Below are 12,714 nucleotides of genomic sequence, written 5' to 3'. Positions count from 1 at the left end.
AGACATATACAGCTGAATGTCTTCACCATAGAAATGATAAAAAATGGCATTCAAAGAAGGAATGATGCCAGATAAAGGAAGCATATAGAAAGAAAATAATAATGAACCCAAGACAGAACCTTGTGGAACCCCACAGGTTAAAGGGTTGGAGGCGAACTTGCTTGTTCTAACAGATAAAATCCTACCAGATAAGTAAGAAAACCAATCTAACGTAGAGCCAGCGATACCAGCTAAAACCGTAAGACTGTTAAGCACAATGTTATGTTCAATGGTATCAAAGGCTCCACTGAGATCAAGTATTTACCTATTTATTTAGGTAAATACAAGGTGAAACAAGTTTAATAGGCTGTAATTGTATCTAAACGTCTCTACCAGATTCTTTTCCAACAAGAGTTATTTTTTTTCCACAAGCAAAACTTGACCAACTAGAAATTTTAAGGTTACAGGAAGTGTTTCCATTTCTCTTTCCACTGGATCTTTTCACAGTGTTGTAGTTATCTGGTCATCTTTGAAAAGCAAATTTCTGTTATTCCAAGGTTATGTGGGATTACTGGACAGCAAGTGCAGGCTAAATTGTGTTGCTAGCAGTACTGTAGTAAAGTTCACAGCAATGGAGTCTGCTGTACTGGTGTAGGACAAGCTGCAGTGATAATGGTCTCTAGTCTCACTTGCTATATTTATCATTGTACTAGCTTGCTAGCTACAGCAGGTTAACATACAGTAGAATGTAAACCCACAAAGAGAAGTCAACCTCAGAGCCAGCAACAGCAAATCTCAACAAAATATCTAACGGACAATCATTTTTCATTATTTTGTAAAAATATATTGTGACTTATTTCTAAACTAGTAATTTTCCAACACCGCATTGCTAGACAGGATCTTAGAACCCCCAAATTAGTAATTACCACTTTAACTATTGCTTACAAGTGACAAACATTTGGAGTCAATCCAGATCTGAACCAGAAATATTTATTCATTACCTTATTTAGATATGTTATATCTTGATTAAAACAAAACACATCACATTGGAAAAAGAACAAATGGGAGGCACTCTCTTGATGTTTTCAAAAATAAATATGACTAAATAATCCAGATGCAAATATTGTTTTGCATTCAGGCACCAATTTCATGTATGAAACCAATTTTCAACATTTACAGAGGTATTCTGAGCCTTGTACCATCCCTCAGTGTCAAGATCCTCTGTTGGGTTGTTGTGATTGATATTTTATTGAATGCTATTTTATTTATCATACTTTATTGTTTATTTAGACAAAAAAGAAATAAGAAGACATCACCTAGGGCTGTGTGAACTTTCTGTGGGTATTTTTGCAGTTTGCTAATGTTTTAAAGAAAAACATTTACATGATTAATTGAAAACTAATCTTCAGAATTTAACAAAAATAATTAGTTGCAGCTCTCATTTAAAGCCTACAAATTGAGCATTGTGGCTCGCAGCCTCGGCCTTCTTAAGCAGCACTTTAAAGCTTAACTAAGCAGGATTTAAACCTCCCTTATCAGCCTCAAGTGGCAATTATGCAGACGAAGTGATGGCTGTTGCTGCTGCCAAAAGACTTGACAGAGCATCTTCACCCCTACTTTTGCTGCTTGTAGTATACAATTTAATAATGTCACATTAGCTCTATGTTTTCTGAGTGACATATTTTAAAAAAATCCTCATGAGGATCGGCCTTTCAGGACAGCCAGGTACAGCTCTGGGGGTAAGGTGAGGCGAGTGTCACAAGAATCTCAAGAGTTAAAAATTCATATCTGAACCAAGCTTTAGATGATGAAGTGCTCTGTATTCTAAAACGAATCCTGATCAAGCATGCTGTACCCAAAATCTCCTTGCTATTGTCTTGGTTGATGCAGATTGCTGCAGTGTCTTGTAAATGCATTGCTTACACCAGGGGTGTCCAAACTTACATAAAAATATAGGAGGGGCTGGGCCACTTACTAGAAATTAGGTATATAACCTTAACTTTACTGTATTAAAGTTAGAAAAATCACTTAAAAGTGGTCAAATGTGTTATATTGTTGAATATAATTAAAGACAAAACTGCCTTCATCACAGCTTTCCATAAATGGATCTTTATTGATTTATTCAGAAAAAGCTTTGGTTGCTCATTCTCAGAACAGCAGCCTCAGATTTCTTCTTAGAAGATTTACAGAGAAAAAACAATAAAGGGGAAAATGGGACGAGTACATTTCAAGCTTGTTATTTAAGTTATTAGGCTTAGCAAAACATCTATTAACGTCCGTTTGAAACAATTATCAACATTAGACTCCACCACACCTCTCACCCCCTTTTCCTCCTCCCTGAAACTCAGAATACACACTGAGGATGTGAGCCGACTATTCCAGAAACAGAAGCCCAGGAAAAGCCCCCGGACCAGACGGCGTCTCACCCTCCTGCCTCAAAACCTGTGCTGAACAGCTGGCTCCCATCTTTACTCGCATCTTCAACAGATCCCTGGAGCTGTGTGAAGTTCCCTCCTGCTTCAAACGCTCCACCATCATCCCTGTTCCCAAGAAATCCACCATCAAAGGACTGAATGACTACAGACCTGTCGCCTTGACGTCTGTGGTCATGAAATCCTTCGAACGACTGGTGTTAGCCCATCTGAAAGACATTACAGGCCACCAGCTGGACCCTCTGCAGTTTGCCTACCGGGCAAACAGGTCAGTGGATGATGCAGTGAACATGGGGCTGCATTACATCCTGCAACACCTTGACCGCCCGGGAACGTATGCCAGGGTCCTGTTTGTGGACTTTAGTTCGGCTTTTAACACCATTGTGCCTGAACTTCTCTCCTCCAAACTCTCCCAGCTCAGCATGTCACCAGCTACCTGACAGATAGAAAGCAACAAGTGAGACTGGGGGAGAGCACCTCTGAAACTCGGTCCCTCAGTATTGGTGCCCCTCATGGATGTGTCCTCTCGCCACTACTGTTCTCCCCCTACACTAACGATTGCACCTCCAAGAACTCGGCTGTTAAACTCCTGAAGTTTGCAGATGACACCACTGTCATTGGCCTCATTCAAGATGGTGATGAGTCTGCAGGAAGTTGAGCGGCTGGTGCAGTCAGCACAATCTGGAGCTGAACACTCTTAAGACTGTAGAGATGACAGTGGACTTCAGGAGACATCCCTCAACTCTGCTCCCCCTCACAATATCAGATAGCCCTGTGTCGACTGTGAAGATCTTCAAGTTCCTTGGTACCACCATCTCCCAGAACCTGAAGTGGGAGACCAACATCAACTCCATCCTCAAAAAGACCCAGCAGAGGATGTACTTCCTGAGACAACTGGGGAAGTACAGTCTTCCACAGGAGCTGCTGATCCAGTTCTACACTGCGGTCATTGAGTCTGTCCTGTGCTCCTCCATCACAGTCTGGTATGGAGCAGCCACTAAACAGGACAGGAGCAGACTGCAGCGGACTGTACGGGCAGCAGAAAGGATCATCGGCACGCCCCTGCCCTCCATCCAGGATCTGTACCTCTCAAGAACCAGGAAACGGGCAGGGAAAATCATCACAGACCCCTCACACCCTGGACACAGACTTTTTGATCTGCTGCCCTCTGGCAGACGGTACAGAAGCCTGCAGACCAGGACCACCCGACACAGGAATAGTTTCTTTCCCCTCGCCATCTCCCTCCTAAACAGTTGACCTGTCACACTGCTCCCACTGCCAGACTGCAGCTGCACCTTATGTACATTTTGTAGTATTCATTCCACCTCATTCATTTCTGTATTTTATGTATATAAGTTTAGATTCGTTATTTATAGTTGGTTTACACAACTTTGTGTAGGGGAGACCGGGGATAGTTGTAACATGGGTCAGTTGTAACACTTCCAATTTCTCCAATCAGGGCTAAGTTTCAAATGATGTGACTCATCCTGTGCATGCCCAATTCAGTTCTGCTATCACATGTGAAAAATCAGCACATTTTGTCAAACACAGACAATTTAACACGAAAAAAAGCAATTTGTATGCCAAAAAGTAAGTTTTTCTACTTTATTTCAATTTGTAATAGCATTATCTGCTTTGCAGTTAAACTCATCAAACTTAAATTATGTTATTTGTATGTCTATGGGGATATATTCTGTGTAGGTCTTTAGTGCTAATGTTTTAGCCGTTGGCTGTAATGTTAGCTAGTTCATGGCTATAGGAGTCTGGGTCAGTTGTAACAGCAACAGTCTGGGTCAGTTGTAACAATAATGCAGATGTTACAACTTACCACACTATTACTTTAACTTATATTAAACAAGTTGGGGCAACGACATCAGCAGAGAGAGGTTCACTGGTCACATTTGTATATGTGGTTAATGCCATTGGCAACACAATTACTCCACTGTTTGTGTTCCCACACATATATTATGCAGACCACTGTGTCAGAGATGGACCAGTAGGAAGTACTGGTAGTGGAAATAAATCAGGATGGGTGCAAGAAACAGATTTCCTCACCTTTCTGAAGCACTTTGCAAACCACACCAAGGTAAGCCATGATAAAAAGTAATGGAATTGCGATGCTGGTGAACAACTACATTTTTTCAGCTTCATTGTTATGTTCAAAATTGGTGCAAGAGCTGTAGGTTATAATGCCCACTGAGCCAATGAGGCCAAACTCAAGGAAGACCAACCAAAATTAATGAAATATTCAGTTGCAGAAAATTCCATAATTTGTCTTTTTTGGGGGGTTGGAATATGTTCAAAAGCTAGATTTCTGCATTCTGTCACACACACACAGAGCTACATAAATGGCTCTAAGTGCATTCATGTGTTGAATAAACAAAGATTACATGTTAATGTTTTGTTAGTACCCTTATTTCATTGTGTTACATTTTACCCCAGGATATGTTACAACTAAACCAGACTATGGGGTTAATTGTAACATTTCACTCTTCGTGTTTGAGGCCATACCATGCAATGGGTAATTGTGCTGCAGAGAAAATAGCTGCACTATTTAATAGCAGAGACATGTAAATACTTTGCATTACATTTTGAATCCACTACCTTAAAAGAGCTTCAATTTACAGACAGAAATGTCAAAAATGTTACAACTATCCCCGGTCTCCCCTATGTATGTGTATGCATGTGTAATGTGTGTATATAGACACGTGTGTGTGTGTGTGTGTGTGTGTGTGTGTGTGTGTGTGTGTGTGTGTGTGATTTACATTGCTGTGCTTGAGAGCCACCATCTACCGGAACCAAATTCCCTGTATGTGTCTGCACATATACTTGGCCAATAAACACGATTCTGATTCTGATTAACAGCCTGAACTGGACTTAATAACAGGAGTCCATATAATTTTAGTAAATTATTCTGGTGAGTATCAGCTGCGCTGGGTATGTAAATCGGGCCATCCAGCTGCGGTGCTGATCGCCACTCGTGGCAAAAATCCAGACAAATGTCACTTGATCAAGGAGCAGATCTGCATCAGATGAGATCAGCTGACTACAGTGGGGCAAAAAAGTATTTAGTCAGCCACCGATTGTGCAAGTTCCCCCACTTAAAATGATGACAGAGGTCAGTAATTTGCACCAGAGGTACACTTCAACTGTGAGAGACAGAATGTGAAAAAAAATCCATGAATCCACATGGTAGGATTTGTAAAGAATTTATTCGTAAATCAGGGTGGAAAATAAGTATTTGGTCACCTCAAACAAGGAAAATCTCTGGCTCCCACAGACCTGTAACGTCTTCTGTAAGAAGCTTTTCTGTCCCCCACTCGTTACCTGTATGAATGGCACCTGTTTGAACTCATCATCTGTATAAAAGACACCTGTCCACAGCCTCAAACAGTCAGACTCCAAACTCCGCCATGGCCAAGACCAAAGAGCTTTTGAAGGACACCAGGAAAAGTATTGTAGACCTGCACCAGACTGGGAAGAGTGAATCTACAATAGGCAAGCAGCTTGGTGTGAAAAAATCAACTGTGGGAGCAATCATCAGAAAATGGAAGACATACAAGACCACTGATAATCTCCCTCGATCTGGGGCTCCACGCAAGATCTCATCCCGTGGGGTCAAAATGATCATGAGAACGGTGAGCAAAGATCCCAGAACCACACGGGGGGACCTGGTGAATGACCTGCAGAGAGCTGGGACCAAAGTAACAAAGGTCACCATCAGTAACACACTACAACGGCAGGGAATCAAATCCCGCAGTGCCAGACGTGTTCCGCTGCTGAAGCCAGTGCATGTCCAGGCCCGTCTGAAGTTTGCCAGAGAGCACATGGATGATACAGCAGAGGATTGGGAGAATGTCATGTGGTCAGATGAAACCAAAGTAGAACTTTTTGGTATAAACTCAACTCGTCGTGTTTGGAGGAAGAAGAATACTGAGTTGCATCCCAAGAACACCATACCTACTGTGAAGCATGGGGGTGGAAACATCATGCTATGGGGCTGTTTTTCTGCCAAGGGGACAGGACGACTGATCCGTGTTAAGGACAGAATGAATGGGGCCATGTATCGTGAGATTTTGAGCCAAAACCTCCTTCCATCAGTGAGAACTTTGTAGATGAAACGAGGCTGGGTCTTCCAACATGACAATGATCCAAAACACACCGCCCGGGCAACAAAGGAGTGGCTCCGTAAGAAGCATTTGAAAGTCCTGGAGTGGCCTAGCCAGTCTCCAGACCTCAACCCCATAGAAAATCTGTGGCGGGAGTTGAAAGTCCATGTTGCTCGGCGACAGCCCCAAAACATCACTGCTCTCGAGAAGATCTGCATGGAGGAATGGGCCAAAATACCAGCTACTGTGTGTGCAAACCTGGTAAAGACCTATAGTCAACCTTTGACCTCTGTTATTGCCAACAAAGGTTATGTTACAAAGTATTGAGTTGTATTTTTGTTATTGACCAAATACTTATTTTCCACCCTGATTTACCAATAAATTCTTTACAAATCCTACCATGTGGATTCATGGATTTGTTTTTCACATTCTGTCTCTCACAGTTGAAGTGTACCTCTGGTGCAAATTACTGACCTCTGTCATCATTTTAAGTGGGGGAACTTGCACAATCGGTGGCTGACTAAATACTTTTTTGCCCCACTGTACGTGTGCGTGCGCTGTGCATATAAAGAAAGTGGTGCGAAAAAGCAGGTTAGTGACATAATTGATGCGCATTATTGATATTTGAAGCATGTGTACCTGCACATGCATGCTTATTAACACATCGCATGCGATGGAGTAAAAATCGAAAGCACAGCTTTATCAGACAGTTGCAGTTTAATGTTGGCTGACAAGTCTTCAGTGCGTCGCACAACTGTATCTCTGGACATGCTGACCTTGTTGAAGTCCTGCACCGGGCACATTATTTCGGTGACTTTAACGAGGTCTCCATCTGAAAAAGGCTTGCCATGTCTTGCGATGAGTTGGGCGACCTCATAGCTGGCTATTGGAGCCTTTTCCTGGACAATTTGAGCACGAAAAAAATACTGTTGAAGAATGTAACCCGCCTTAGGAGAAAACAAAAGCTTAAAGGTACAGTCAGTCAGTTTTTATTGTACTCACAAATATACATTGATTAGTGTGTAATTATGTCGTCCCAGAAACTGATGCATTCTCATAAACTTCGATTTAATCTATTAGAAATACATAGGAGTGGGTGCGGGTCTGTGAAACCTGCCATCATAAATGTATTGTGGCCAAGATGGACATCACCGTTCTGCCTAATTACGTTTTATGTATTTGAACCAGTAACAAGTCTAGGTAGTGTTTACGTGCCATAGAGGCAAATTTAAATTAATCAAGAGTTCTAAAAATCTGATAAACAGTTTGATTATAGTCTCACATCTTATGACAGTTTATTTACTAAGCATCCAAGTCCTCCACTTCAAAGAAAATTTCACTAACAGTGATTATCAGCAGCAAAAATAGCAGCACTTACTGAAAGTTTAAGACATCCTCAACCACCATAACCCCCCAAAGAAATATCTAAGTCCTGATGTAGGTCTTAAGCAGGTCCACTTTTTTTTACAGCTGGGATTTAAGTTTCAGCCATAGCCGCTCTGAATTCTCTTTATGTGTTACTGGAACATAAGAAACCTCGTCTGAATCTTTTTTTTGGAGTCGGGGGAACTAATAAAACTGTGGCAGCCTGTTCTGCCACATCGTTTCACTCTGGTTGGCACACGCCTTCAGCACAGGGTGCGACTTCTCTTCTCTCGACGAGTAGACGGGTGAGACGGGAGGGCCCCGGTGAGCGATGATGGGTGCCCGGCTGATGGACAGAGGTGTTAACCCCGTGGTCATGCAGGGAGAGATAGTGGCGTTCTTGTTTACACAAACTGAGGCCGGATTGTCACCTTGTCTGTCAGTGAAAGAGCCTATCTGCCTCCTCTTATCTCGCTGTGAGACAGCCAGCAACTCAGCTGCAGAGACCTGATGTAGCTTCATCACCATAAATTATTTCCCTTAGCCATACCATTGCTGTTTTTCCTGTTATTTTTCTGTCCAGTCCGCTCAGCTCCTTTCAGCTCGTGGATTGTTTTCACATTTGGTTCATTACCACATGTTTTAGCCGACCATGACCCTTTGTTCCCGTGTGCCCATTGTGCATTGTGAGATTACAAAAATAATCAACAGCAACGACATGAACGACAAAACTTGTGGGATCACAGATATTTGTCTGATTCAAAAATTCTATGGAGCATTTATTTCAATGTTGAACATCAGCAAAAGTGAAAGGACATTGACAGTATGCTTTTCTTGTCCAATTAACATATACAGCTATTTGTCAGATTCAACATGGCCACTCAGGGAGAGTGATATCATCTGCAAGAAGTACGCCGGGCAGGTTAAAATGAATGACAAATAAAGCTCTACAGGAAGGAAGCACACAAGAGTAATGAAGCGCACACTGCATGAGAAGAGTTCAAAAAGCCTGAGGACATGAAGAGGCTGTGCGGATGTGCCATTTTAGTGATGGACAGCTACTCTAGATATAAATTTCAAGGACTGAGGGGGCGAGAGCAGCAGAGAGAGGAGAGAAGAGTAGTCCCAGGAGGTGAACATTTTCATAAATTGATGACTGCTATTGTAGGAAGCAAAAAGTAGAGGAGGAAAGTGTTGAGTAGAGAAAGATGAGGATTTTGCAAAATTGCTGAGGATTTTCCCTCTTATTTGTCCATTAAAAGAAACACAAGAAAAAATGTTGTCAACCACAGAGTGGGATTTCCCATTTGAAATTGAAAAGCTGTGTGCGTGTTTGTGTGCACATAGTGTCAAAAGATAAGACAGCAACACAATGCAGAAAGCAGAGAACAAGAAGAGTGTGCAGTCGAGCTTTTTGTTCGTCTGTTCAGTTTTGTTTGCGTTTCACAGGTGCTGGTTCGTCACTATGAAACTACTCAAACAAATATCGCAGCTTGCCTGTATATCACTAACAGCATACACCTATTATTTTGCTGTCACTTAAAAAGAATTTAAAAACAGAAGCAAAGACTGAGTTAGATACATACCTTCGTATGTCTTACTGACTAAAACTCAGTAAAAATAAAAATAAAAAATCAATTTTATGTCTTTTTCAAACATGAAGAGAAGCTGTATTGATTCTCGTTAGGAAAGCAGGACACAAACAGCAAATCGTTCAGCATGTTGCATTCTGACAGATTCAGCAAAGCAGACAAATGTAATGTGCCAAACTCCAGGTGTTCAAACTCTAGAGACAGCAACGCTTGCACCTCTGAGATTGTACATGTGGCTTGGAGCGAATGCAAACAACAGCATGGTAAAACAAATTTGCTGTGGGATTTCTGGAGCCACATAATGCAAATTCTCATGACCATTGATCAACAACCACTGACCACTGGTTGTTGATCAATAGTCATGAGAATTTGCATAATTACGATTAAGGAACTGACCTCCCAGCCCATTGTTCCTTCAGTGGGCTGGTTTCAGTCATTATGCAAATGTACTGTTTATAGGATTGGGGAAACCTGCAGTCAGCTGAGACTGAAGAAGTCACTTGGATGAGTGACGAAACGTTTCTCCCACAAAACGCTACGTCCAGATGAACAGAATCAAGATTTACTTTCCTGGATGATTGAGAATGCATCAAGACGTGATGTTAGAGACAAACTTTTAAAGACAAATCTCTATTTCAAACCTACACAATGCATAAGCTCTCCATCCCCAACTCTGTGAACTACAGTGCTACAGTGCTATGATGAACACAAAAGTAGCAACCATGAGAGGCACCTACATAATTTATTTCTACTGGACATGGATTTAGAGTCTGAGTCAACAAAAAAGATGTATGCCTTTTACTACTTGTACTTATTTACGGATATAGTTTTCATTATGGCCTCCTACTAATATTTGGTGTTTCCCCATCGATGCTGTAACGCGGAATGGAACAAAAGGAAAGTTGATTTTGAGAAGGGAAACTGAGATTGAGAAGAACAATGGTCACACGGGTTGGATGCTTCTCTACCACTCTTCCATGTTTTCAAAAACTTCCACAGTGACTTTGAGCATGTCAGGTCTAAACCAGGTGCATCCATCAAAACCAACGTCAATGTCAGTCATTTGTCAGATACGTGAAATATAAAATGATGTGCTGTTTTAAGTGGAAAAGATATGATTTACTGCCTGACACCCTGATGTGCTGCCTGATGTTTGAGCACAATGAATGTTGTTGGGCCTGAAATAGAGAATCCCGTCCACTTTCATTTAGTGAAACATTGGTATGTGGTGATCAGTAGGAAACGCTCTCCTCACACAGAACATGACAGTGACTTGAATGGAATTCCACCCGCTGTGGCTGACAATACACACCACGAACCAGCTTCCTACTGCTCCAGTCAAAGAACTCTACCTTCCAAAATAATTAAAATCAAATAAAATAGTGCCACTAGCTTAGAGGTAGGTATAATGTTAAAAGTCTGCCCCACCCCCCACTGATATAAACCTGTGCTGGTGGTAGTTTAAAATCTTCAAAGTGCAAGTGAATGTACCATAATTTTAGTATGGCATTTCAAAGCATGAATTGATCTAGCCTCAACTCAAGATTGAACTTTGACATGTAAAATATAAAAAACTGTTAATGTCTGGCTGACTTTAAAACAAGGATGTGACCTGTTGTTCAAGAACTATTGATTGTAAGGAAGGTACAGGGAGTTAACAATATCCTTGTATAAGAAACAAAAACGCTATAGTGGAGCTTACCAGGTACAGTATTGTCTTTATCAGCTTCTTTTCACAACTAGCAGAAGTAAAATTACCATTGCCAATTTCTCCGTAAAGTTGCTTTCAGTTACTATTACATTTGCCACCTGGTCAGTCAGTGTTCTCAATTTAAAATGGGTCTATAAAAATCCAGTCATGTGATCATGTTTTAAATGTGACATTTAGAACGTTTGTGCTCAGAATGATAGAAAATGCTATGACTGCAGACTACGGAAAATGTGATGGTGGTAAAAAGCTTGATTGGCCTGTAGTAGTCACTAATGATGCTGTAATTTGGCTCTTTTACAAACGAATTTACAAATATGTATAAAATTACTTTTCATGTTCCCAAGACCCTCAGAACATACCAACTCTGCTTTTTAAACTCTGCAACCTGAGTCTCGCTACTGAATACAGTAGGCCTAATATAGGAATTAGGTAATGGTTTAGCTAATTTAAATATGTAATTATATGGGCCAGATCATAAAGATCAGAATTTGTAAAGATGTGAAAAGTTTTGATCTGAAATATTGCGTGAGCAGAAAGTAACCTATCAAATAAGTAGGCTTTACAGTTTGAGATGAATAAATTATAGAAGTGCAAGCTTAAACCTTACATTAGTTTGATTAAAAAGAAAAAACAAGATAGGGATAATCAATTAAAGTTATGAGGAACTAAATGGAAGGCATTCTAAATAGAAAATAGAATGTGTTTGAATAGTGGGTCATATTAGAAAGGAGTAAAGCATCATAGGTCTGAAACCAAACATAGGATTCAAATGCAAAACTCACTCAGTTGAGTGCTTTTATTTACAGTGGAAAAACACTTCAAACAGAAGATCAACACTAGTGAAGGTCCTGGGATTTCTGCATGATAGAGTCATCCACAAATCCACACAGATCCAATGGTTCACTCCCAAGAACACAAAACAACTCAGTGTTCTTTGGTCAGGGTCTCTTCAGCAGAAGGAAACAACAGGTAAGACAAGAAGCACATACACAGAGATAAAAGAGCCACACTCACTGTTTTTAACCACAATGATCCAGGGAAGACTGAAGGTCTGCCCGTAGTTACCACAAATGAGAATATCGGGAACAGGTGTGTGATTGCACAAAGTGCGTGGAAGCAGAAGATGGGAACCAGTGGAAGGCCCTGCTTCTGAACCAAAACCAACACACACACACATGGTAGAGGAGAGAGAGACTGCTGAGAGGAGTGAAACACACAGAAAACGGTGATCCAGCATGCTGAGGACAGAGGGATGATGACAGGCTGCCTGAATGACTGGACAACCAATTAGTTAGAAGAGAGGTTTTTGACGGGAAACTAAAACGAGTGTCTTTGCACACTGTCTTCCAGAAAGTTTTTTTTTTCTTTTGGTCCATGGCTATGTCAAAATAAACCTCTCTCCTCTTGACCACTGCCCCGTCTCTCTACAGCCTAGCTGTGAGCAGTGCAACACTGCAAAACACACACAGATACTGTTTTTACCTGTGGGCCAATGTGCATCATGTTTTAGCTGAGATGGCATTTAC

Source organism: Aulonocara stuartgranti (assembly GCF_965226115.1).
Source record: "Aulonocara stuartgranti genome assembly, chromosome: 22".
NCBI lineage: Eukaryota > Metazoa > Chordata > Actinopteri > Cichliformes > Cichlidae > Aulonocara > Aulonocara stuartgranti.
Note: the sequence above shows the minus strand (reverse complement) of the source record.